Source organism: Rhinolophus sinicus, chromosome 17, assembly GCF_057876585.1.
Source record: "Rhinolophus sinicus isolate RSI-liver-muscle chromosome 17, RSI-T2T, whole genome shotgun sequence".
NCBI lineage: Eukaryota > Metazoa > Chordata > Mammalia > Chiroptera > Rhinolophidae > Rhinolophus > Rhinolophus sinicus.
The window spans coordinates 22,515,977-22,540,326 of NC_142517.1; the positions used below are offsets into that span (position 1 = coordinate 22,515,977).

The window sequence follows — 24,350 nt, forward strand, 5'->3', positions numbered from 1 at the left end:
AGGCAGCTATTAAAGAAGTTACCTCACATTAATATTCGATTATGGGTGAGACTTTTGTCACATCAGTCCTGCATTTATAACTTCATGTAATATAACATCACTACGGTTTCAAGGTCTGTTCACTTCTTGCCATAAATATACTGCTGGACTACCCCACTGACATCAGAAATTAACTTCCACCTACATCTTTTTACTAATGATACCCTAATCAATATCTCTAGCTTAGGTTTCCCTTTTAAGGGCCAGTTTTATCTATTTAACAGCCTACTTACATAACCAACGGAATTCATCGCAAACACATTAATCTCTCAACATGTTCATAATTGAACTCATCATTTTTCCCCAAAAACTGTTTTTTTGTAGTTAGTTAATGGCACCTTCATCTACTCAAACTTTCTTGCAAACTTTGGGAATCATCTAAGATACCCCTAAGAGGTTAGCTTGTGCTAACCTCACATGCATGAATGATGAAGTCTTATCAGTTTCATATCTAAAATATCTCTTGAATGAGCTATAAAACTATGCCTTCTCCTAGCTCTTCATCAAGAACTCTCCTCCTTCTTGACCTTTTGTTTGATATTTACTTAGTTTTCACAGTTGCTAAAACTTCCAGAAATCGTTCTAAAATGTAAATTTGTCTTTTCATGCCATTGTGAAATTTATTCATTTATTCTTCATTATCTTTAGAATTTAACTCAAAGTCATTAGTATTACATTAAAAACTCTTGTGATCTAGCACATGCCTACTTGTCTTGCCCCGTCCTGACCTGTTCTCTGTGTCCAAAACACCACACCATCATTCATCAAATGTGTTTATCCTGCCATCAATATTTTTTTTATGGTACCTGGAACTCTCTTTTCCATCTTATCTGTTGGCCTGTCTCTTCAAATCTCCACCTTTGTATTTTCTCTTCTGGCAAGCCATACCTGAGACTTTTGAGCTGGATTAGAGTTAAAAGCTCTTAGCTCTGTGTGCATCCCTCTGATGACAGAAAATCTGACTTAGTCCATGAATCCTCAAAACCTAGTACAGTGAGTGCCTGGTACACAGTATATGCTTGATAGTCATTGATGAAATACACACAAAAAAAGAAAACACCCCAAAAAACAAAAAAATGCTTTGAATAGAAGAAAATAAATGACGGGAGGTTACATACATGCTTTATAAATTGGGCTACTAAATATTTCTGAGATTCAAAATAATCAACTTAGACTTGTGAAAATAAAGGAAACCTCATTTAAAATAGAATTGGGAAACCCTGTGTGGGAGCTTGCATGCTCTACCACTTCTACCTTGGCAAACCATAATAGTGACAAACTTATTTTACATTCTCCATCAAGAGGAAGGAAGATTTTTCTCCTTATTCATCCAATAAGACAATAAGAAGTCGTTATCACCTCGAACTCTTGTTCTCCTCTAAAGGACTTTCCCTCAAAATTATCCCTCCCACTTCTTCCTTTCCTCTATAAAGACAAGCCTCTCTCCTTTGTTCTCCAGATTTACTTATGGCCACCATAGCTCGCTTGTACAAAATTACAATTCCCAAATAAGCTCAACTTTGCTTTTATAATTTGTTAATTATTTTATTTGAGGTGGACAATTTATATATTTTAAATTCTCTATATTTTAGATAATTAAGTGAAATTGATGACTAAAACTCAACATCCGTTTTCACCGACTGTGTGCAGGGGGAAAGGAGTGGAATTACATAAATTTTGTCTTTCTCTTTTACAAAAGATAATCCAAAAATGTAATTTGAAAAAAATCAGATTTTTATTCGTGTCCTACCTTACCACTCTGGCTTTTTTATTAACTGCGTTAAAAAAAATTACTAAGTAGGTATTATGGGTTAAATAGTGGAGATATAATGAGAGCTGTGTTGTTAATGACTACATTTAGTTGAAATCCTAAGGTTTTGGATCCTAAGGACTGCTGTACAGAAAAAAACTGTGTTTGTGTTTAGGAGACCGAGAGGTAAGACTTGTCTTCCCACTGACTAATTCATTTTGAGTTTCACGGCAGGTGCTGAAGTTGACTGGAGACCTAACCTTCACAACACTGACCCAAATGCATGGAGAGTTCAAGAATCTAGTTGGTCTCTGTGGACATCTTAAATCAGGAGATGCTCAAAGGTCACTATTGACAAGACTGAGTCACTGAGGTTTGTTGCAATGAGGAGTAAGAGGTAACAGCACATTGTCATCACATGATGACAAAAAAGTAAATACTGGTAAACTTTTCACTTTGTTGACTATGTTATTCTCTAAATACAGAGACTTATAAAATGATAATTCTCCAAATTGCAGAGCATATTTAAAGTGTTTTTCTAGAACCACCAAAAAAGGAAGTGACTTTTCCTTTCTAATAATAGTAGAACATGGAAATATGTCCATAAGCAAGGGAAAGCAGAGAATTAAGGCAATTATAAGGATAAATTAGGCACAAAGGTTGTTTCTGCCCCAATAATCCAGGTAATTAAAACCAAAACAGGTTCCGTATGTAACTGGCACAGTTTTCCTCTTTGCTTTGGTGTTCGAGACATGATTTTTTCACAAGCCTATAATCTGTTTTAAGATACAGCATTTTTCTTTGTCCGTAGTATATTTTGAAATAAGGAATGAATTACTAGAGCTTTAAATTATATATTCAAGCAGTAAGTTAATTTGCCAGCAATAAGTTAATGAGAAAGGAAAGCTTTTAGATGACTGTACAGATAGAATTGGCACTTGGAACACTTACTATATATTAAAAGTACATAGATATACACAGAAACATATATATGCATTTCTTCAGTTTTGACATTCTCTTCTGCAACAGGCATCTCAAATTTGTTGTCTAAAACTGGATTCATTTTGATATCTCTCCCTACTTTCCAAATAATTATTTGTCCTCCCGTATATCTTAGCTTAAATTAGGATTTCATTACGCATTCAGGAACACAGGTCATAAATATGGAAATTGTCCAAGCTTTCATCTTTCCCTTCACACTGTGATTTGTCTCTTCCCCTCCATATCCCTTAAATAAGTGAGAAGTTCCACTGATTCCATTTCTCCAGTGACTCCTAAATCTCCTTACCAGTGCCCTTTCCCCATGCTCCATCTCTTCTTTCATTGCTTTCTGTTAGGACTTCGCAATTTTCCTTCCAAGACTAGTCACATGGCCTCCTAATTGGTATCATTGTATCTTTCCTGTCTCCCCCACACATAGTCATCTACACTCAAACTACAATACAAATCTCACGATGCCAGGCACCTGTTACATAAATAAAGAATGGGGCTTATTATTGCCAGGAAAAGTCTCCATTACCTGGCTTTCCCTTTGTCACCATTCTCAACTCACCTTTTTCTGTCACACTATTTTTACTACATCTTGTAGGACTGCAGATCTTACCTTTGTTCCCACTCAGAAGGATGTTTTATGCTTCCTTGACTCTGCCTAGATCTTCTTCCTACTGTTGCATTTACCTCTACTTGGTCAGCTAATTCTAAAAAACTAAATTATTCATTCATTCAAAAATATGTATTAGCACGTACAGTGTACCAACTCCTGGACTGAAAGCTGATTATCAAGTTGTACTCCTTCTTATAAAACTGAAGGCAGCAAAGGAATAAGACAAGCAAATAAAGAAACAAAAACTCATAGACAGAGACAAAAGTTTAGTAGTTACCAGAGAGTAAGGGGGAAAGGGGATGGTAAATGAGGGTAAAGGAGGTTGACTATATAGTGACGGAAGGATATTTGACTCTGGGTGGTGAACACAAAATACATACATATAGATGATGTATTACAGAATTGTACACTTGAAACCTGTGTAGTTTTGTTGACCATTGTCACCCCAATACATTTTAATTATATAAAAAAAGTTGTACTCCTTTCCCTCTTGTGTTTTTTCAATTTAGTTTAGTTTTCATCAAGATACTTCACGAGTACCATCTCTTACAAGAAGCCTGGGAGGCTGGTCTATCACCTTTCCATTGCACCTGCAAATAACCTAATGAATGTCCCTATCACTACACTGAAATCATGTTTGCTTATCTGTCTTACCCAAAACACTGCAGTCGTTATAGGGCAAGTTCTTGTATTTTATTATTCTTCTCATTTCCCAAGTCCAGTGTCTGGTCCATGACAGTTGCTTAATAAATAATGTTTGAAGTGAGGGTTGTCAATATAAATTAAACTTAATGCAACGGTGTATTTCCTCCCTTTTAGGTCCCCCCCCCACCATCATTATTTCTTATGCACATTCTATTCTTTCTCTCATTCTTCTCCCTCCTTTCTATTTACATATCTTCTCTCTTCATTTAAATATTTGGAAAGCTGTGCATTAGGCTCTGTCATCAGAACTGATAATAGTAGCTCTGGCCACTTTCTTGGTCAGAGGAGCTTATTAGTGTTTTGCCAGCAATGGGGATTCTAGGTTCCTGGTGGTTGAGGGAAAGAATGAGTTAAGAAAGGAAACGGAGATCAATAGAACATTCTAAACAGGGCAATTCTATAGGAACCAATGTTTTGGGATGCAATAAAGACGTGAGAGGAGTTGCTATCACCCAATATTCAAATTATGAGCTCTTACTCTTTGAGACTCTTGCCTTTTGAAATCCACCTAATGCACACGAGCTTGTATACAAATACATACCGTGTTTCCCCAAAAATAAGACCTAACCGGACCATCATCTCTAATGCGACTTTTGGAGCAAAAATTAATGTAAGACCTGGTAGTATATCATATCATATCATATCATATCATATCATATCATATCATATCATCACATCATATCATACCATATTATATGTTATATTAAAGGCCCAGTCTTATATTATAGTAAAATAAGATGGATCTTATATTAATTTTTCTCCAAAAGACGCATTAAAGCTGATTGTCCGGCTAGGTCTTATTTTCGGGGAAACATGGTACATGCACGGTACATGCACACACATATGTACAACACACAAGCATACTTTTACACTTAGCTATGCCTGAATTGTCCATTTCTCCATTTTATAAACTAGAAAGATCCTACCCATTCTTCAGGTTCCAGGTCAAATCTCACCAAGTTCTAGCTCACATTTATCCCACTTTACTCTGGTAGGAATGACCACAAACTGTGGTAAACAACACATTTTTAATGTCTAATCTAATGTGGGTCAATAATTATGGAAAACACAATGTAAATTAGTTACTATATAAGTGGAATAAAGAACAAAAAGTAGGAGAAGTATATTTAATGCATCACTTTAGAATTATTAGATTCAGCAGAAATAGAATCAATTTGTCAAAATGCTAAAAGGTATCTAAATGCATGTTCCCAATTTCTCTACTTACATCATTATGAATCAGAAATGGTGTGTGAACTGGAAGCAGCCCACAGACCAGGATTTGAGAAGCAGAGCTCTAAAGAAACGAGTATTGATTTACAGAGTGGTCAGTGTTTGCGTGCTTACTAAATGAATTAACAGACATACCTCAGAACCGGCACAGGAAGACATGGGAGTTTTCTTTTTTCCCCCTATTTTGGCATGTTTTACAAATTTCTCTCAGAATTTTGAGAGAGTTTCTATTAGCATTGCCTCAATTATTCAGAGTCAGAGTTTTCCAGCAGAGGTTTTCAATCAATCATTAATTCATTCCTCAACTAGCATTTATTGAACATAATTTATATGCCAAATACTGACCTCGATATTAGGATCCAAATTTGCATGAAATATGGTCCCTGAAAAACAGCTGGAATGTAGTCTTTAAAAGTATCAGGGCCATGAAAGTCAAGGAAAGTCTATGGAATTTTTCTACATTCATGGAGACTAATAAAATGTGAGTACTAAACAAGGTACATCATTCGGCAACAAATGCTTACACTCTAAAGGATAGCTTTTGGAATTTATCTGGACAACTAATGAAATTCAAGTGGTATCTGAGGATTAGATGGTAGTTATATATCCATAGTAATTTCCTGATGTCTTAGTTTTCTCTAGACCACCATAACACAACATCATTTACTGGGTGGCTTACTTATCACAGATATGGAGGCTAGGAAGTCCTCAATCAAGGTGCTAGCCAATGCCATTCCCTGGTGAGAACTCTCCTCTTTGTTTGTGCTCTCACATGGCAGAGAGGGAGAAAGAAATAAAGCTCTCTGATGTCTCTTCTTATAAGAGCACTAATCCCATCATGAAGGTCTCTCATTCATGACCTCATCTAAACCACTTAGCTCCCAAAGGCCCCTTCTCCAAGTACCATTACATTGGATTTAGGGCTTCAACATATAAATTTGGTAGGCGAGACACAATTCAGTCCTTAGCATATAATATCGATAATTTTATTGTGGTCATGTGCAAAATGACCTTGTTTATAAGGAGACACATCCTAAAGTAGTTGAGGGTAATGAGGCATTAGATTGGCAATTTACTTTCAAATGATACCCTATGCTATACTTGCAAATTTTTATAAGTTTATGATTGTTTCAAAAAAAAAGTTTTAATGATATTGTTTCTGGTCTTGAGATTCTCAATTCTATTTGGAGACATTGGAGCAACTGTAATTAAATACCATTAAGTGCAGTGAAATGTGTGGTGGTATAACAAAGAATTGAAATAGAAGAGGAAAGGGTGAGTCTGTCCAGAAGGAAAGCAGGGAGAATTCAAAAAGGAAGTCTTAAATAGGTCAGAATAGAAAACAAACTAGGGGCCATGGGACCCATGTTTATCCATTAATGACTATATGACAAAATTTACGTTTGATTTATATTTTCCCCTTGCATTTGTCTTCCCTGTGATCCATTACTTTTATTCAGCATTTCTTTTTAAGATTAATAAAACATTTGATTTGCAGGAATCTTGAGTAAAAGAAGGGGTGATAGTAAATTAGTAGCATAAGGTTAGTTGCTGTCAGATAAAACTGTGTCAAAAAAAATTGTTTGTTAGCCATCATTTTTTTTTTTTTTTTTTTTTTTTTGCACTTCAGAATATATTTTAGCATCACCTTCTTAGCTTACTTAAATCATTCTTGATTTTCCCTTTCAGGACTCTAGAGATAGTTGAAAAGTCTTATGTGGTTGGTCTCCATATTTGCTGCTATGACTATAGCCCTCCCTAAAGTATTATATGAACTCTTTAAAGGACAAGGCAGAATAAGGGTTAGGGTGTTTTTGAATTTCCCTATTTCTTACAGAAATCTATGATTCACTCATTAATTGAGCAATTATTTACACGGTATCTATGCAAAGGTGGCCTACCTAAGGCCTGTCTAGACTCTATTACATTTTTTTTAACTAAAAATAATTTGAGTCAACATTCAAAAACCGTCAGATTTCACGTAAAAATTCCAATAGTCAATTCCCTATGCTTTCAGTAGTTAATGGCCATTGGAACATACAATTGGTCAGAAAAATTGACTGGAGTGAGTAGAAGTAACCCTTGTATGTTGAGCATATGGTCATCGTTTGCCTCGTCCACATCACTTGTTATTACATAAGCTTGATCTGTTACACCCACTTTTGTTGTATGCATGAGTCCTGAAGGTACTTGCATTTGCAACCCTAGCCAAATCGTGGGAGACCTTTGCCTAGGAGAGTGTTGAGAACAAAGACAATATAAAAGTATGCATTTCAAATATTAAGTCATACAAACTGTCAAGCAAAAGTCAGCAACAAACTTATTTATTTATTTTTTTTAAGAAAAGATTGACCAAGATCCTTTCCTCCTTTCCAACTTGCCCAGTAAAATGTATATCAAATTAGAGTCGTGGCTAGTGACTTGTACAAATCAGAGGAAGAGAAAAACCATTATGCACTAGGCATTACATTCAGTTTCAAAAGAGACTTTTCCACCCACTAATTCTTAATTTTTCTATAAAGGAAAATGAAACTAGTACATCTCTTCTGATATTTTAAATTTACATTACCATTGAATTCAAACTAATGTGGAATTAGCGATTCTTTCAAGCATAATTCAAACTATTAATAACTCTACTTTTGCTTGTTGAGACAATGTCAAAAATTCATTTAAATGGCATGAGTAACTACTTATATCATACAAAGTCCTGGAAACAATACTCCTTTTCTTCTAACAGAATTCATATAAAGAATTGTTTCTTTTATTTATTACTTCTATTTTGTAAATAACAATTCCTATTTTTAATCCACAGAGCCAACTCTATTACTGTCTTAACAATAATAATCTTACATGTGTATAATGCTTTAAAGCTGACGCTGTGTTTTTAGATCCATATGATGTAATGTGTAAATAAGTTCAGCACCATATAAATAATTTTCATACATTTATAAATTTTTTTTGCTGAAATACTCAACTTGTAGGTATAATTTTGAGCATGAATACCAAAAATAATATTTAAAATTCAATTAAAAATCATTTTCATTATATATCAAAAACTTTATATTATTTGTATCTCATCCATCAGAAGAGTTGATTATGTATTCCAGAGAAAATGGAGAGGAAGATAGTGGCACCTTATAAAATTTTGGTAAGATGAAACATTTTCACCTTATTTGTTCCCTTTCTAACACTTCAGTTACTTAACTGAGTGGCTATTTATTTAGCATCTACTAGATTCAATGATGACTGATACACAGTTATTGCCCTCTAGGGGTTAACAGACTACTTGGGTCAAAAAGATACACGCAAAATGAATTTCGTATCTTAATGATAGAAAATTTTGTATCTTGATAAGATCTATTTTTACCCAAGTGTTATAGAGATGTAAGTCAAGTGGTGTGAACAAAGAGGAAAGGAAGAGTCTCTTTGAATGCTTACGGAAGGAGGTGTCATTTGGGGTAAACCTTGAAAAAAATTAGTAACATTTTAGTTTTATACACCTACAACTGTGCAGGTATGTTCATATAATATGAACATCTATATTATTATCTTTTCTTTCCCCTGATCATTTATATGCACTTACCTAATAATATTTTTATGTCTCTTTACCGTAACACTTTTTCTTCACCCCTTAATTTCCTGATTCACTATACAAATGGGAATTATCCTTTTGTATGCCTGCCAAAAGTGTAATTAAGGAAGGCCTTCGTTCATTCTACTATTTTAAAGTCCTATTTTTAAAAATAGTTCAGAGGCCCTATTAAATAAATCATGGTACATCAAAAATGTTGCCTATATAATGCAGCCATTAAAAATGGTGAAATAGATAATACATGTTCCCTTAGAAGGATGTTCATAATTAAAATGTTAAAAACACAGAATCATGCACATAGTATGAAAGCATCATGTGCACATGTGGATACTGAGGTTTATGTAATAAAGAAGGAACAAGGAAAAATAAATACTAAAACTTTAACAGCAGCTCACTTTGAGGGAAATACCTCTTTCTATTTAGTATAACTCTCTGCTTTCCTCATCCTAAGAGTTAGTAAATGTCTGCCTCTTTTTAATTCAATAATTCTTCAATAATTGTTTAAGAATAAATAATCTAATTCAAAATAAATTTTAGACAATGTTAAAAGTCACAAAGTATATGAAAATATAAATTTGAATTGTTGAACAAACTCCAGTGAAAAATGATAATTATATAAATTATGTTTATATTAAGACAGAATTTTAATTTTATTAGAATTAAAGTGAAAGTAGTTTTTAAACAAAAAACAAGCAAGGCTCACTATTTCTGTCAATATACCAAAAAACCTTGGTCACAATCACCTAAAGATAAAACACAACAAATGTAATAAATTCATGAATCTGCTTCATTATTTCTCAATGCTTTACTAACTTGAAATAAATTTTTTTCTTTGAAAGTATAGTAGACCACATATAAAGATTAAACAGAATTGTAGAACCTTATTCATCAGAAAATGATACAATGCTCCATCACAAAGGCAAATATAGACTAGAACTATCATGTAACAGCCATAAAATCAAAGGACTTCTTGGCCTCACCCAGATCTACACAAGGTATTCTTTCCCATCAGTGAGACCCATCCTCTGTCACACAACAAGATCACACAAAAAAATGACATGCTCTTTTCATACGGGATTAGAGGAGTCACACATTCATTTTACATTCCTTGTTTTACTAGATCTTCATTTCATTCAGTCAGCGAAAAAGAGTATTATGACATGTATTTTATAGATGAGGAAATATTGCATTCTAGAGGCACCACGGCATGCCAGCCTAAAAACTCAAGAACAGTGAACAAACTATTGTGTAAACACACAGCAAGCATAAGCGATCATCAACTCAGGCATTAATAAATGCAAACTGTCTGGACATTTTTATGAGAATATTCTGACCCAAAGTTGGTTTATTTGTCATTATTGTTCTTTTTTTTTCTTTTAGTCTTATGTCTTTAATCTACTGTTCTGCCTCTTTTAGGCATTGAGCAATTTGTCCAAAATTAGAAAAGAGGTGCTAGAATGTGGGAGTGGGAAACTGACCTACATCTGAACAATTTCCATGTGATTCACTACAATTAAACAATTTGGTTTGAAATAGCTATAATTAAGCCATTATCGGAGAAGTATTTACTAGGCTAGGAATTCTAAATTTATCTTCACATAAGTCCTAGACAAGAAAAGAGCCACATTTTCTGGTACTTTTATTAAGTAAATTCTTCCAAATTAACTAAATCACTGATAGCTAATTATACTTATGCTATGGTTACTTTGGCTGTTTTTAAAGAAATTGCAGGTTTAAAATGCCATACACTCAAAAAGAAATGATGGTCGATAAGAGAATCTCAGTTTCGAACAATATATTATATACATTAGTATACATAAATGTGTATAGTATAAAATTGCCTTCCTGATATATGGAAATTGCATACGGCAATGTCACAGAACCCTCAAATTATGGAGACACTAATATAAAAATGTAAAAGCAAGGATAAATTCTGTCTACAGTAAAACAAGCTATAATATATAATAAACTATAGTAGTACGTAATAGTATGGGAAAAATTCAAACTGAAGATTAAAAATTATGTGTTGGATGATTTAAAGTTTAGTGAGGAAGTAGCTATAAGACACTTTCAGTTATTCAAAATAAGCAACATCAATTCCATCAGTATCTAACAAGAGGAGTAAATTATTGAAACAGATAAATACAACATATCTTGTAAGCAAAAAAGGGTTCTTTTTCCTACCTTTATAGATGTGTGAAAAGTTCTATGATTAATCTTCAAGATACCCTATAAAATAAATAGAAAATAGATGACACAGAGAATAATAGAATAGCAGGATTGTTTTCACATTAATATCAACATTGAATGTTAGTGATCTCTTTGCTGTGAGGTGGTCTATTTACTGTGTCAAGGCACTGTCTGTTCCACCCACAAATATACACGATTCTGACAACATTGAAGGTAGTATAGGATACATGAGCATTGGAACAAAAACATCATATGTGAATTGCACATTTTTGTTGTCTATAGAGCATATATATAGTGATTAAGACTCTTGTTCACAACTTTCAGCCAATTTAGTAATTTTACTATTGATGGCAACAGTAAAAAGAAAAAGTAAAATCACACCATATTGGAAAAATGAAGCAAAATAATAACTAATAAACAACAAAAATTAAAAAACAAAACTTCTAGATTTAATTACATCTTTATATGATTAAACTGTGGGTACTAAGACTGTAGTATGTACTGTGGATATGATCACAAGATTTCAGCTTGGAGTGAAATCAAGTACTAAGAGATAGATATTTAAGAGAAGTATTACCTGGCATAGGCAATTAGAGTAAATTAAAAAAATCAACTGGTCCAATATCCTCACTTAGCACAACAAGTTCATATATCTAGATCGTGGCAGAACTAAGGGCTGACTTTCCATCTGTCAGCCTCAGAAGTTACTTAAATCTTTGTAACTTCCAAGACTGAAAAGAAGGTTCTTTTTTCCTTTGTATGTTTTTGGCTCCTTTGTTGAAAATTATCTGCTGATATATGTATGGGTTTATTTCTGGGTTCTCAGATCTGCTCCACGGGTCTGTGTGTCTGTTTCTCTGCCAATACCATGCTGTTTTGATTATTATTACTTTGTAATATAAACTGAAGTCAGGGAGTAGTGATACCTCCAACTTTGTTATTTTTTCATGGGATTGCTTTAAAAATAAGATCTGAAACAATAAACTGCATAGAAGAAAGCATAGGTACTAAACTTATGGACCTGGGGTTCAGAGAGGATTTTATGACTTTGACCTGGAAAGCAAGTGAAGTAAAAGCAAAACTAAATAAATGGGAGTATATCAAAATAAAAACCTTCTGCACAGCAAAAGAAACCATCAACAAAACAAAGAGGCAACCAACTGAATGGGATAAGATATTTGTAAACAGTGCCTCTGGTAAGGGGCTAATATCCAAAATATATAAAGAAGTCATATAACTCAAAAACAAAAAGAAACAAACAGTCCGATTAAAAAATGGGCAGGAAACCTAGACACTTCTCCCAAGTAGACATACAAATGGCCTACAGATATGTGAAAAAATGTTCAGCCTCACTAGCTATTAGGGAAATGCAAATAAAAAACACAATGAGATACCACCTCACCCTTGTTAGAATGGCTATTATCAACAAGGCAAATAATAACAAATGTTGGATAGGTTGTGGAGAAAAGGGAACCATCATATATTGTTGGTGGGAATGTAAATTGGTAGAGTTACTATAGAAAACAGTATGAAGTTTCTTCAAAAAATTAAAAATAGAATTATCATATGACCCAACAATCCCTCTTCTGGGTATCTACCCCAAAAATCTGAAAACATTTATCTGTAAATATATATGTACCCCTATGTTCATTGCAGCATTATTCACAGTAGTCAAGATATGGAAACAACAACAACAACAAAAAAAAAAAAGATATGGAAACAATGAAAATGTCCTTCAATAGATGGTTGGATAAAGAAGATCAACATGGATGGATCTTGAGATTATCATGCTAGGTGAAGTAAGTCAGACAGAAAAAGTCGAGAATCATATGACTTCACTCTTATGTGGGATATAAAACCAAAGCAACAAATGAACAAGACAAACAAAGAAACAAAAAACCATAGACATAAACATAGTTTAGTGGTTACCAGAGGGTAAGTGGGGAGTGGAGTGGTAGAATAGGGTAAAGCGTGTCAAATATGTGGTGATGGAAGGAGAACTGACTTTGGGTGATGAACCCTCAATGCAATATATATATGTATATGGTGTATTATAGATTTATACACTTGAAACCTATATACTTTTACTAACAATGTCACTCCAATAAATTTAATAAAGGTAAAAAAAGAAGAAGTAGAGGGAGCAGAATTTTGTATTTTGTTCTTGATATGTTCCATCTTCCAAATGAAGCTTCATACTCCTGCCTGAATAAAGACCTATGTCATCAACATTTATTTCTTTGACCTCATTCAAAACTCCTTTCCTTGGTAGAGGGAGATACCAAAGAATTAGAGGACAGAATTCTTCTAATCATAAGCTACTTATAAATCAATGACAGAAAACAGGGGAAAAAATCAAGAAAGAAAGCACGTGAGCTACAAATCTAACAAAACCAGTCAATACCACTGCGAGCAGGATACGAGAGAAGCCATCCAGTAGTAGGCACATAAACTATGCTTTCAGGGCATCCTTCAAGGAAAAGCTCCCACAGCTCTTTAATAAATGCATCTCCTTTCTAAATTGTTCTATGATAAGCAGTAGTATCTGGCTGCACTTCATTAAAAAAAATACACAATCATTTGTGATTCTTAGTAAATAAAATGTAATTTGTTATAACAACCATGGCTTATTACGCCAATTCTTGTAAATGCTTTCAAAAGATAGACAGTAACCCCTGGCCCAGTCTGTTTTGCTGTTCACAGTAACCTCTATGTTTTCAGAAAGTGCAATAACAGACTTAATATAACAGAAACATAGAATCTACCTCTGTACTATCAAGATTAGAATTTTAAGAGACTGGGAACTGATCTAGTAGCAATACAATAGCTGTGGGATATTTTCTTGTGCTATAATCTCAGAAACAGCTTGTGATGTCACACTGGAAGCTCACAGTAGCTGTAAAATGCCTCTCCCCTGGCTGGACAAACTTAATGATTGATTCATGTTTCCTTTGCAGAAGGTCAAAGGATGAGTGTTGCAAATTTAAAGACTCTATCAGATATTTTAAAAAAAAACAACAGATAAAAAGGGTTTCCAAAATGTGAAATTTAGATAAAAATTCGAGAGATTGGGGCATATCTAGCTAAAGTAGCTAGTATCTTTAAGAACATAAAGCATTGCTTAATAATAAGATGTATTAATTAGATTTGATTACTCCAACATTACAGTTCTGCTTAACTCATGAAGAAAGAATGCTGAGATATTTTTTTTGAGTGTGTGTGTGTTCCAAGATATAAGCAACTTAACCCAATTATATTATACTTTAGCACTCTTATTTTAAGATATGCAAATATAAATACACACACATATAAACACTATTGTGGGTGGACACAATTATGTAGTACACAACCAACTATGGTTAAACACTGAAACGTATGTTTCTAATCCGCTATGTATTTTATGTTCTTAAATATCTTGACTATAGACTAGAGTTTGGGTATTTTTAATATCTCCAAAATCAGGGTTATGGTAAATAAACCCTTCTACAATTTTCAAAATGATTCACGGTGCAAATCACCGCTATTTAAGGCAAAATTACTATAATGTGGAAGGCAAGATATTGTAGATAGTTGGAGAATGTCAAAAAAGTACATGTCAAGGTGCTGCTTTTAATATACATTTAATTAGAAACTCTGTTTTCTGTTCTCTTTCTCTTCCACTGAAGAGACTATCGCTTATTAAGGTGCTACCAAAAACACTTAAAACAATCTCTTGTTTCAGAACAATGCAGTTTAAACAATCAAGATAATTTAAAATATTGTATAACGTATTTAAGTTTTCATTCCTAAAGGCTTTAGTTCTTTAATCAGAATAAGAGGTTGCAACATGTATATCCTACAAAAAAGGCAAGTTGCTCAACGCATTTGAAGAATAGGAGCAAAATTAGACTTGAGCATTTCTGCAAAAGCACATAAGAACAACTAACTTTATAATGTCTATACTATACACCTCTGACACAAAATAAACATGTTTTCTATGTAAACAATAAGGAATTATACCTCACATATTCATTAAAATAGAATTTAAAAGTATAGTATTACTTGTTGTAAGCCAACTGGATTAAAAGTTTTGATGGTCTAGGTAAGTCCTCTTATTTTATAGGTATATAAATGAATTATGATGTATACTATAATATTTATGAGTAAAGCCTAATTTTATTATCACAGTACATATTTTCTTCTGAATTTTGCTAAGCTTAGTTTTGCCATTTTAGGAAAAATAAGCATTAAAATATTCACATTTTTAGCTTTGAGGTTTACTTCCAGCTCCTCAAGATTCAAATCAAATAATGTCTACTAATAATATGTTTTTACTTGAAGACCCATGTTCTTCCATTTGATCAACACAGAAGGATAAATACAACTTTAAATATAAAGCTTAATCTAAAATACTAAATTTTCTGACATTATTAGCAAAGCAGATTTTTGTTCATAAGAAATAAAAGTATTATTTTTGCCTAGCTTTTAGCACAATTTTCTCTTCTATATCCTACAATTTGTATAACTCAATTCTATACTTTGAATCATAGTGAAGGGTAGAATAAGGGTTATTGTTACTTTCTTAGCATTGGTTACTTTAATAATTATGTCAGGAAGTTGTGGTTTAGTTAACGACACAGATTCTTCTCACAAAAAACGTTTAAGACCCAAAGTCTTTATAGTATTACAACCATCTTTACTTCTTAACCAGTAAACATAGATTGTCTAAATCATTATGAGGACACTTCTAAAAGCTTCAGCTCCCTTGCATGGTGATAGAATGGCTAGAGAATACAACTTTCTCCCCTTATCCATGGTTTTGCTCTCCAAGGTCCACTATGGTCTAAAAACTAAACAAACAATTCCTAAGTTTTAAATTGTCTGCTCATTTGAGTTGCGTAATGAAATCTCCCACTGACTTAATCCATTATGTGTGAACATGAATTATCCCTTTGTTGAGTAAACCCCAGTTGTAGACAAGGTCTGACAATTAAGTTTGCGAACTTGTTGCAACGAAGTTGCTAACTATTTTGATATCAGAAGGATAGTTCATTATGAATTTGTACCAACTGGACAAATAGTTAATCAACTTTACTATTTGGAAGTGCTGAAAATCCTGCGTGAAAAACTTAGGCGATCTGAACTTTTTGGTTCTTGCATCACAACCTGAACAATTCATGGCTCTTGCATCACAACAATGCAGCAGCTCACATTTCACTGTCTGTGAGGGAGTTTTTAGCCAGTAAACAAATAACTGTATTGGAACACCCTCCCTATTCACGTGATCTGGCCCCCAATGAATTCTTTCTTTACCAGAAGATAAAGGAAATATTGAAAGGAAGACATTTTGATGACATTCAGGACATCAAGGGTAATACGATAGCAGCTCTGATGGCCAGTCCAGAAAAAGAGTTCCAAAATTGCTTTGAAGGGTGGACTAGGCACTGGCATTGGTGTATAGTTTCCCAAGGGGAGTACTTCAAAGGTGACCATAGTGATATTCAGCAATGAGGTATGTAGTACTTTTTCTAGGTTGAGTTCCCGACCTCAATTCGTACACTCCCCACCCATTGGTCATATAGTAGCCGTCTTGGTTATCAAATCGACTGCCATGGTAACACAGTGCTTGTGCTCATGTACATTTATTTTACTTAATATGGCCCCAAAGTGCAAGTGAAGAGATGCTGGAAATTTGGGTATGCCAAAGAGAAACCACAAAATGCTTCCTTTAAATGAAAAGGTAGATGTTCTGGACTTAATAAAGAAAGAAAAAAATTGTATGCTGGGGTTCCTAATATCTACAGTAAGAATGAATCGTCTATTCATGAAATTGTGAAGAAGGAAAAAAATATTGGGCTAGTTTTGCTGTCACGCCTCAAACTGCAAAACTCATGGTCAAAAGTGTGTGATAAGTGCTTAATTAAGATGGAAAAGGCCCTAAATCTATGGGTGGAAGAAATGAACAGAAAACGTGTTTTGGTTGACTGCAATATGTTGCGCCAGAAAGCGTTGAACCTATGTGAAGTTTTCAGCAAGGGATGCTCTGAAGCAAGTGACACGAGGCCCTTTACTGCAAGTAAGGGATGGTTACACAGATTCAGAAGTGGTTTTGGACTGAAAAATATAAAACCACTGGAGAGGCTGAGTCTGCTGATGAAGCTGCTGCCATTTCTGGTCAAGTTGAAGATGTTGACTAGGGTTCAACTAGGGGTCAGTACTACTGTGTTTCCCTGAAAGTAAGACCTAGACAGACTATGAGCTCTAATGCATCTTTTGGAGCAAAAATTAATATAAGACCTGGTCTTATTTTAATATAAGACTGGGTCTTTATACTATACTATACTATACTATACTATACTATACTATACTATACTATACTATACTCTAATATACTGGGTCTCATATTAATTTTTGCTCCAAAAGATGCATTAGAGCTGATGGTCCGGCTAGATCTTATTTTTTGGGGAAACACGGTATCAGCAGTTTCACACACCCACTGGTTGTCTTGGAATGGACCCCCAGTTGATAATGGCAGCTACTGTAGTTCCAATAGTAGCTTCATATCCAAGGAATTTGATAAGGCCTTTCTCCCCCACAAAGCCTCTGTTGGACAGAATGATATGACTGGTTTTCTGACAAAAGATATGCTGTAGAAATTTATCTCAAGTGATCCTTTTTTTTCCAAGTGACAGTTGGAACATGCCCATTAGGATGGTTCTAGAAGTATTCTGAAGCAACTTGTAAAGGCCTAGCTGAAGTCTTGACAGTTGATCTGAGAAAAGCAGTGACAGCATCACAGTGAAAGATTGTCAGATTGTCATGTTCAATACCTTTCTGAAATAAAAACCTCCATGAAAGTAAAATGGGCTATATTTTAAGAATCACACACATCCAGGAAGTAGGTTTAACACTATTTATTAAAAACACACATACTTATTCCCACATTAAATGCATTTTGTCTTGATTATAATAAATTAAATGCAGAAAATTGTATTCCTAAAATATCCCAAATTTTATTTTGGAAATTACAAAATAATTAATGATTTGCATTAAGAGAGGGTTAGTTCCAAAAAGAGCATTTCTTGCTCTTACAGAGTTTATATACTACCAAAAGTAATAAGCTAATTTATCAATAAATATGTAATATGGCAAATGGTGGTAAGTGCTATGAAGAGACACAAAGCCAGGAAAAGGGGAAGTGAGCTGGTGTTACATTTTAGATAAGGTGGGAAGATTAGAAAAATCAGGAAGGAAAAATATAGAAAAAGAAGGGGACACATTGTTTCCTAGAGCCTATCAGTTATCACCTTGGTTCTGCTGTTATTGCATGTTTGAGCCTGAGATTTTCTGTCATGTCACCATGTGAACTTTCTATAAAATGGGATAACAACATATATTTTGCCAATTTTTGTAACATGTAATTGACTGCAAAAATGTTATAACTTAATATCTGAAAAGAAGAACACCGTGACTAAAAAGAATGCACCATATGCAACTTAGTGAGCTTCATTTAGATTTGAAAATCATCCTAGGTCACTTACATGTGTTAGTTAAAAGTTGTAATTATTATTTCCATTTTATAATAGTGAACTGGACACTTAAAAGACTTAAATAACTTCCCAACGTCAGACATACTGTAAGGGCCAAAGGTGGGGATTTGGCCTGGGTCCCTGTTATTCTAAAGCCCAGTTCCTGATGCCCCATCTTACTGGGTGGGGCTTCTTCCACCATCATGTCAATTCTTTCAATCCTTAATATCTAGTATAATACAGTCATGAACCACATAGTGACGTTTCGGTCAAGGATGGACAGCAGTTACCACAGTAGTCCCACAACATTACAAATGGAGCTGAAAAATTCCTACTGTAACTGCGGCAAAGTTGTAGTATAATGCACTCCTCACATGTTTATTGTGATACTGGTGTACACAAGCCTACTGCTATGTCAGTCTTACAAAAGTATAGCACATAAAATTATAGTGGTGGGCTATGCCATCTCTGTTTGTGTAAGTGCACTCTAAGATGTATGCATGACGAAATGGCCTAAGGACACATTTCTCAGAACATACCCCTATCATCAAGCGGTGCACGACTGTAACTGCAATACTTTATGTTTCTGCCATATCTTAAAATTCTTCAAAGCCTATTCTCTAATTACCCATTGCCACTCTTATAGAAGTCCTGTATTCAGAAAAGTGAAGGCAGAGTGGTTAAATGATCAGTTATGCAACTTCACCTCATTGTTTAGTGAGAAAGACAGCATTAAATCTTAAGTTTGCAGACTCTGAATCCATTTGTTTGTCTACTGTAGCACACTGCTCTACATTTTGAGTTAGAAACGGGAGGCAAAGTACTTTCCAAATCTGCAGTTCTGTTTTCCCCTTGAGGTTGAGCCTATGTAGTAGCAAATAAAATAATTGAAAAACAAGCTTCCCCATTTTCTGATTTTAGCATTCTCACTCTTTATCTTTCATAAGATTATTTTACTCTTCATTTTGTTCCCTGGCTCCAATCAAACAAATCAATTTAATCAATTCTAATTTGGGGACATATAAATTTATACTTTATTAGAGTTGATAAAGATTATACCATGGTTTTGGCATTTGCGTACAATATATGTGATTCAGTAAATTTTTATTACCCTTGATTATCTTAAAGGCAGATGTCAATATTAGCTATAATTTTTTCCCCCTCAGAATTCATCTATTGATATTCCAGTCTGGACACAGTGCTTTTTTCATAGTATAATAACTGAGTTTTAGATGCTCAAAAGATTAAGATTTAATAGTCTATCATGTTCCAGAAAGATAATCGCTTTTGCTTTATGAAAAATGAGGTGGTTTATTCTATCATATATGGTGGAAATTTAAGTTACATAAATAAAATCTGAGTTGTTATGAAATTTATACCTATATCAATAAATCACTTGAAACACTAAAGCAACTTAGTAGTGCCATTTCTATACAATTGAAGAGAATGGGTCAATAACCAAGTTTGACTAATACCCACATTCTATCCATGTAAAACAATAAAACTCATTTGTCTTGAGAGGTACATCAGTTAAGTTTTGTGGAAAATGACAAAACATCACAAAACTAATGTCAAATCAATCAGAAATATCAAAGTCAGAGGAAAGTGCTCAAAAGAAGATTCTAACCCAGTCTTTTGAATTATTTGGCATCCTTTCAAATACTCATATAGTCTCATCAAGAGTTAATCTTTATCATTTGTTTTCCAGGTCCTCAACAGTAAGTCACTTAGAATATGTTTCTTGAACAGAAGACACACACAACATCCCATATATTGAAAGTTTACTTATCACTGATATCCAAATTATAAATCTCCTTTTTGACAAACATTGTAAAGCTCCAATTCTCGAATGACACTCCGAGGGAAGTGTGTGTGTGTGTGTGTGTGTGTGTGTGTGTGTGTGTTGTTTTAGCAATAAACATGTCCCTCATATGTTTCTTCTGTCCTTTTGCCCAGAACTTATTGACCTTGAAATACTAGAAGTCTCAAATTTGGAAAAGAATCATACAAATAAATATTGCATGGATACAATAGGAAACTGGTAAAATGGCCTATAAGAAGCTACTCAATTATATGAAAACCTAAATTTTTCTTCCTAATAAATGAAATAATACATTACCCAAATTTTCAAATCTGTTAAAATCAAGGTGATTACCCAATCTTTGTCAAAGATACTAACATGCAGGTTGCTAAACGTACAGAATAAATAACTCACAGGGAAATCTCAAAACATACAGCCAGTGAGTTGATCTATAGCCGACAGCAAATATTTCACCCATTTCTAGACTTCAAGCTCTCTAAGTGTAAAGAGCTATCTGGCTTTATTACCAATATGTCTCCCCATACCTAACACAGAACCCGACCAATGGTAGGTGTTAGCATAACATTTCTTGACTAAATGGAAATTCTTAAAATTCTTCACAGTGCTGATCCAATCCTATCACTCCTATTCATGCTTAAAATCCTTCAAAATCTTCCCATTGCTCTCAGAATAAAGAGTGAAATTCTTAACAGAGTCTACAACCTGCTGGTTTAGCACCTACCCATTTCCCCAGTCTTGTCTCACACAAAACTCCAACTTTACTATTCGTGATAAACCATCTTCTTCCAGGACCATGCAGACACCTGCCTCCCTCACACTGACTGGAAAAGTATACTTTATAAAATTATTTTTAAAATACTTCAAAATACAAATGTACATAAGTATCAACAATTATAAAACAGACTATAAGTATTCAACACAGATTAGATAGGTATTACCATTTTGCCATGCTTGCTTCACTTATCTTTTTCTCTAGCTCTTAGAAACAACAACAACACAAAACAAAACAAGAAGAACAGGTCATAACTCACTTTCTTACTTCACTAAGATGTCTGCTCAGAAAAGACATCCCTTATCCTCAGTCCGAAATGGCATCCCTCCCTAATGTTTTTGTCTTCTAGTTTTGCTTTATTATTTTTCATAGCATTTATTATTACCTAACATAGTATATATACTTATTTGATAAAATTACCTGTCTCCCTTTCTAGAATGTAAGCTACATGTTAAATAAATATTTTATTGCTACCAAAGTTCCACCCAACATAGTCCATTTTCCCTCCACCCACCTCAGATACTAATAACAGTCTGAAGTAGGGGTGTGGGCTTTCTACATACGGTTTTTACCTTTCCTAAGATTGGGTGTCTCCATAACAAAGACACTGCATAGCTCTCTTCCTTTTTTTTTTTTTTTTTGTCTGGTTAACATCTATCCATCCTGTGAATTTCAACTGATGTTTTATTTTCTCAGACAAGCTTTTGCCCACTACCCTGCTTATTCCTCTGTACTTCTTCTGGGCAATTGTGACAGCCACTGTTGACTTTTGTTATGTGAATATTGAATAATCTGTCACTCTGCCATCAGACTGTAAACTCAATGAAGGCAGGGCCAATTCTGTGTTTGTTTATCATTCCTGATATGTAAGTGCTCAGGAAACACTGGGGAATAAATGAATTGAGTGGCAACATAATTCAGAGAAAATGGTTCTTATCATCCTCCCAGTCATGAAGATGTAGACTTATTAAGCCAGGAACCAGTCATTTCCTTGGTCAGATTTTCCTACAAATGAAGTTCCTTTGCCTGGCTAACATGAAAAAAGGTAACAGGGTATTAGTTGTCACACAGATATTTTTCCCCCACAATTTTTTATTATACTCTAGAGAGCTTTCCATTCATCTCTGTGAATGGCCAGTGCACATACTGTTTCATATTTTAAGACAAACAATTCTATTTTAACACATTCCAATTCTAGGAGTCACCAAATTATATTCAGGCACCAAAGAGAAAACTACTTTGTGCTATTTACTGATGTTTCAGTGAATCAAGTAGAAATATTTTAAATTACTGTCTCATGATTCTCAAAAACATTCCTTGTAAAATACGAGATCCAGTTCACCTAAGTTCCTGCTCAAAAGTGCATGTATTATTGGATCAAATTACACAGCACTTACATTTTGAAACTGAGCCCTTTTTCCTTTGGCCTCTTCTCACATTCTTTCCAAACAATGTGCACACACACACACACACACACACACACACACACACACACACCCCTTGATCAAGAATTTAGACTTAGGCAATGTGGAAATACCTATATTAGCATATAATCATTTCCATTTAGTTTTACAAAAATTAGTTAAGTAAAAGTTCAAAAAAACTTAGAAAAATATTTTTGAACTGAGGACTCTAAAAATATATTGACATATAAGAATGGGTTTTAATAGCAAGTTTCTCTAGGCCACATAGAGTGCTTATACTTGCTTTCATATTTGCAAAGTTATGTCTTCAGTTTATTACTAAGAGGACCAGAAAAGTAGAATGAATTATGTTATAAAAATATCTTGACACACTATTATTTAACAGACATTCCACAACCATATAAAAACAAAGCACATGTCTGGGGTGAATAAATAGCACTTATGTTGCACAAATAATCAAGTCAATGTGTATTCTTTTAAACATGAGCAAGAACAAATAAGTATTTTTTATATATATATATATATATATATATATATATATATATATATATATTATATATATATTATATATATATATATATAACTTTGAAATATGTTGCATAATAATATTCATGGCAAAAGGCACAGAATTTGGGTACTTAGGAACAATTAAAAAAAGTTTGTTTTTGCTGCTGTTATTTACTCAGTCATTTTTAAAAACACAGTTTTTGCATAAAATGTATTCAGTGTTTTAGGCTTTGCTCAGATGTCTGAAACTCAAATTCCTATAGCAAACCTGATACTGTACATTAATTGCATGGACTGGGGTGACCTGTGTTGTGCTGGAGAGTACATGACAGGAGTTTGTGAGTTCTGCCTTCAAGAAAGATGAAAACCTCTCCTACATATACTTTTTTTTTTTCTTTTACCATATGCAGAAATACTTTTAAAATTAATTTATCAAAGAGTGCTTGGTTATGTGACAATTACTGTTTAAGTTGTCCTTAAATTGCAAAGATTAGTACAACTGTGCTTCTGTTTCAGGGTGTCTATCATCCAGTGGGTTAGACAAACACATAATTGGCAAAATGATAGCTGACTATAGTAAGAGCAGTGATAGGCATTGAGAGAGTGATGCACAGGGTATTATAGGGACATGGATTCGAGTCATCATCTCTGACTGGAATCAGGATGAGGGTGAGAACTAGGTCGACAGTACAAGGACATTTAAGAATTAATTGGAATTGGCGAAAAATTGGGGTTGTGAAAGAAAGCCTCCAGACAAAGGAAACAGCATAAACAAAAGCCCAGAGAGCAGAAACAGCATGAAGTAAGAAGGAAACAGCCATCACTGAAGTGTTACATAGAATATGAGGCAGGGAGTCGTTGGAGGTAAAACTGGAGACTTGGACAGAAGTCAGATCATAGATGGCCTCGTGTTGTACTAAGGGGTTTATCCTAATCAATATAGCAGATGGATTTACTCTTATATGCCAAATCTTATATGACATCACTGGGTGGACTGGTTTCTGTTTTGAGAGAGATTCTGAGAGAATATTAAGACTTATTAAAATAGGATATTTTACTCAATTACTAAGTTTTCCACAGATGCAAAAATGGGGAGTTATGGCATTGATGTTATATTTGTTATTCTGGTTACATATAGTTGACGTCTTTCAGTGTATGTGTGGCACAATATGTTAAGATTTTCCTTTAATTGCAGACTAATCAGG

General features: G+C 34.0%; 1 protein-coding gene across 39 annotated transcripts in view; it reads right to left on the minus strand.

Moving 5' to 3' along the window:
- The window catches only part of LOC109447544 (uncharacterized), a 661,414-nt gene that overhangs the window by 234,598 nt on the left and 402,466 nt on the right, over positions 1–24,350 (minus strand). For all 39 annotated transcript variants that reach the window (XR_012494217.2, XR_012494213.2, XR_012494211.2 and 36 more), the window contains one exon: positions 11,107–11,151. The gene's annotated coding sequence lies outside the window, so the exon portion shown is untranslated. The remainder of the gene's footprint in view (positions 1–11,106; positions 11,152–24,350) is intronic.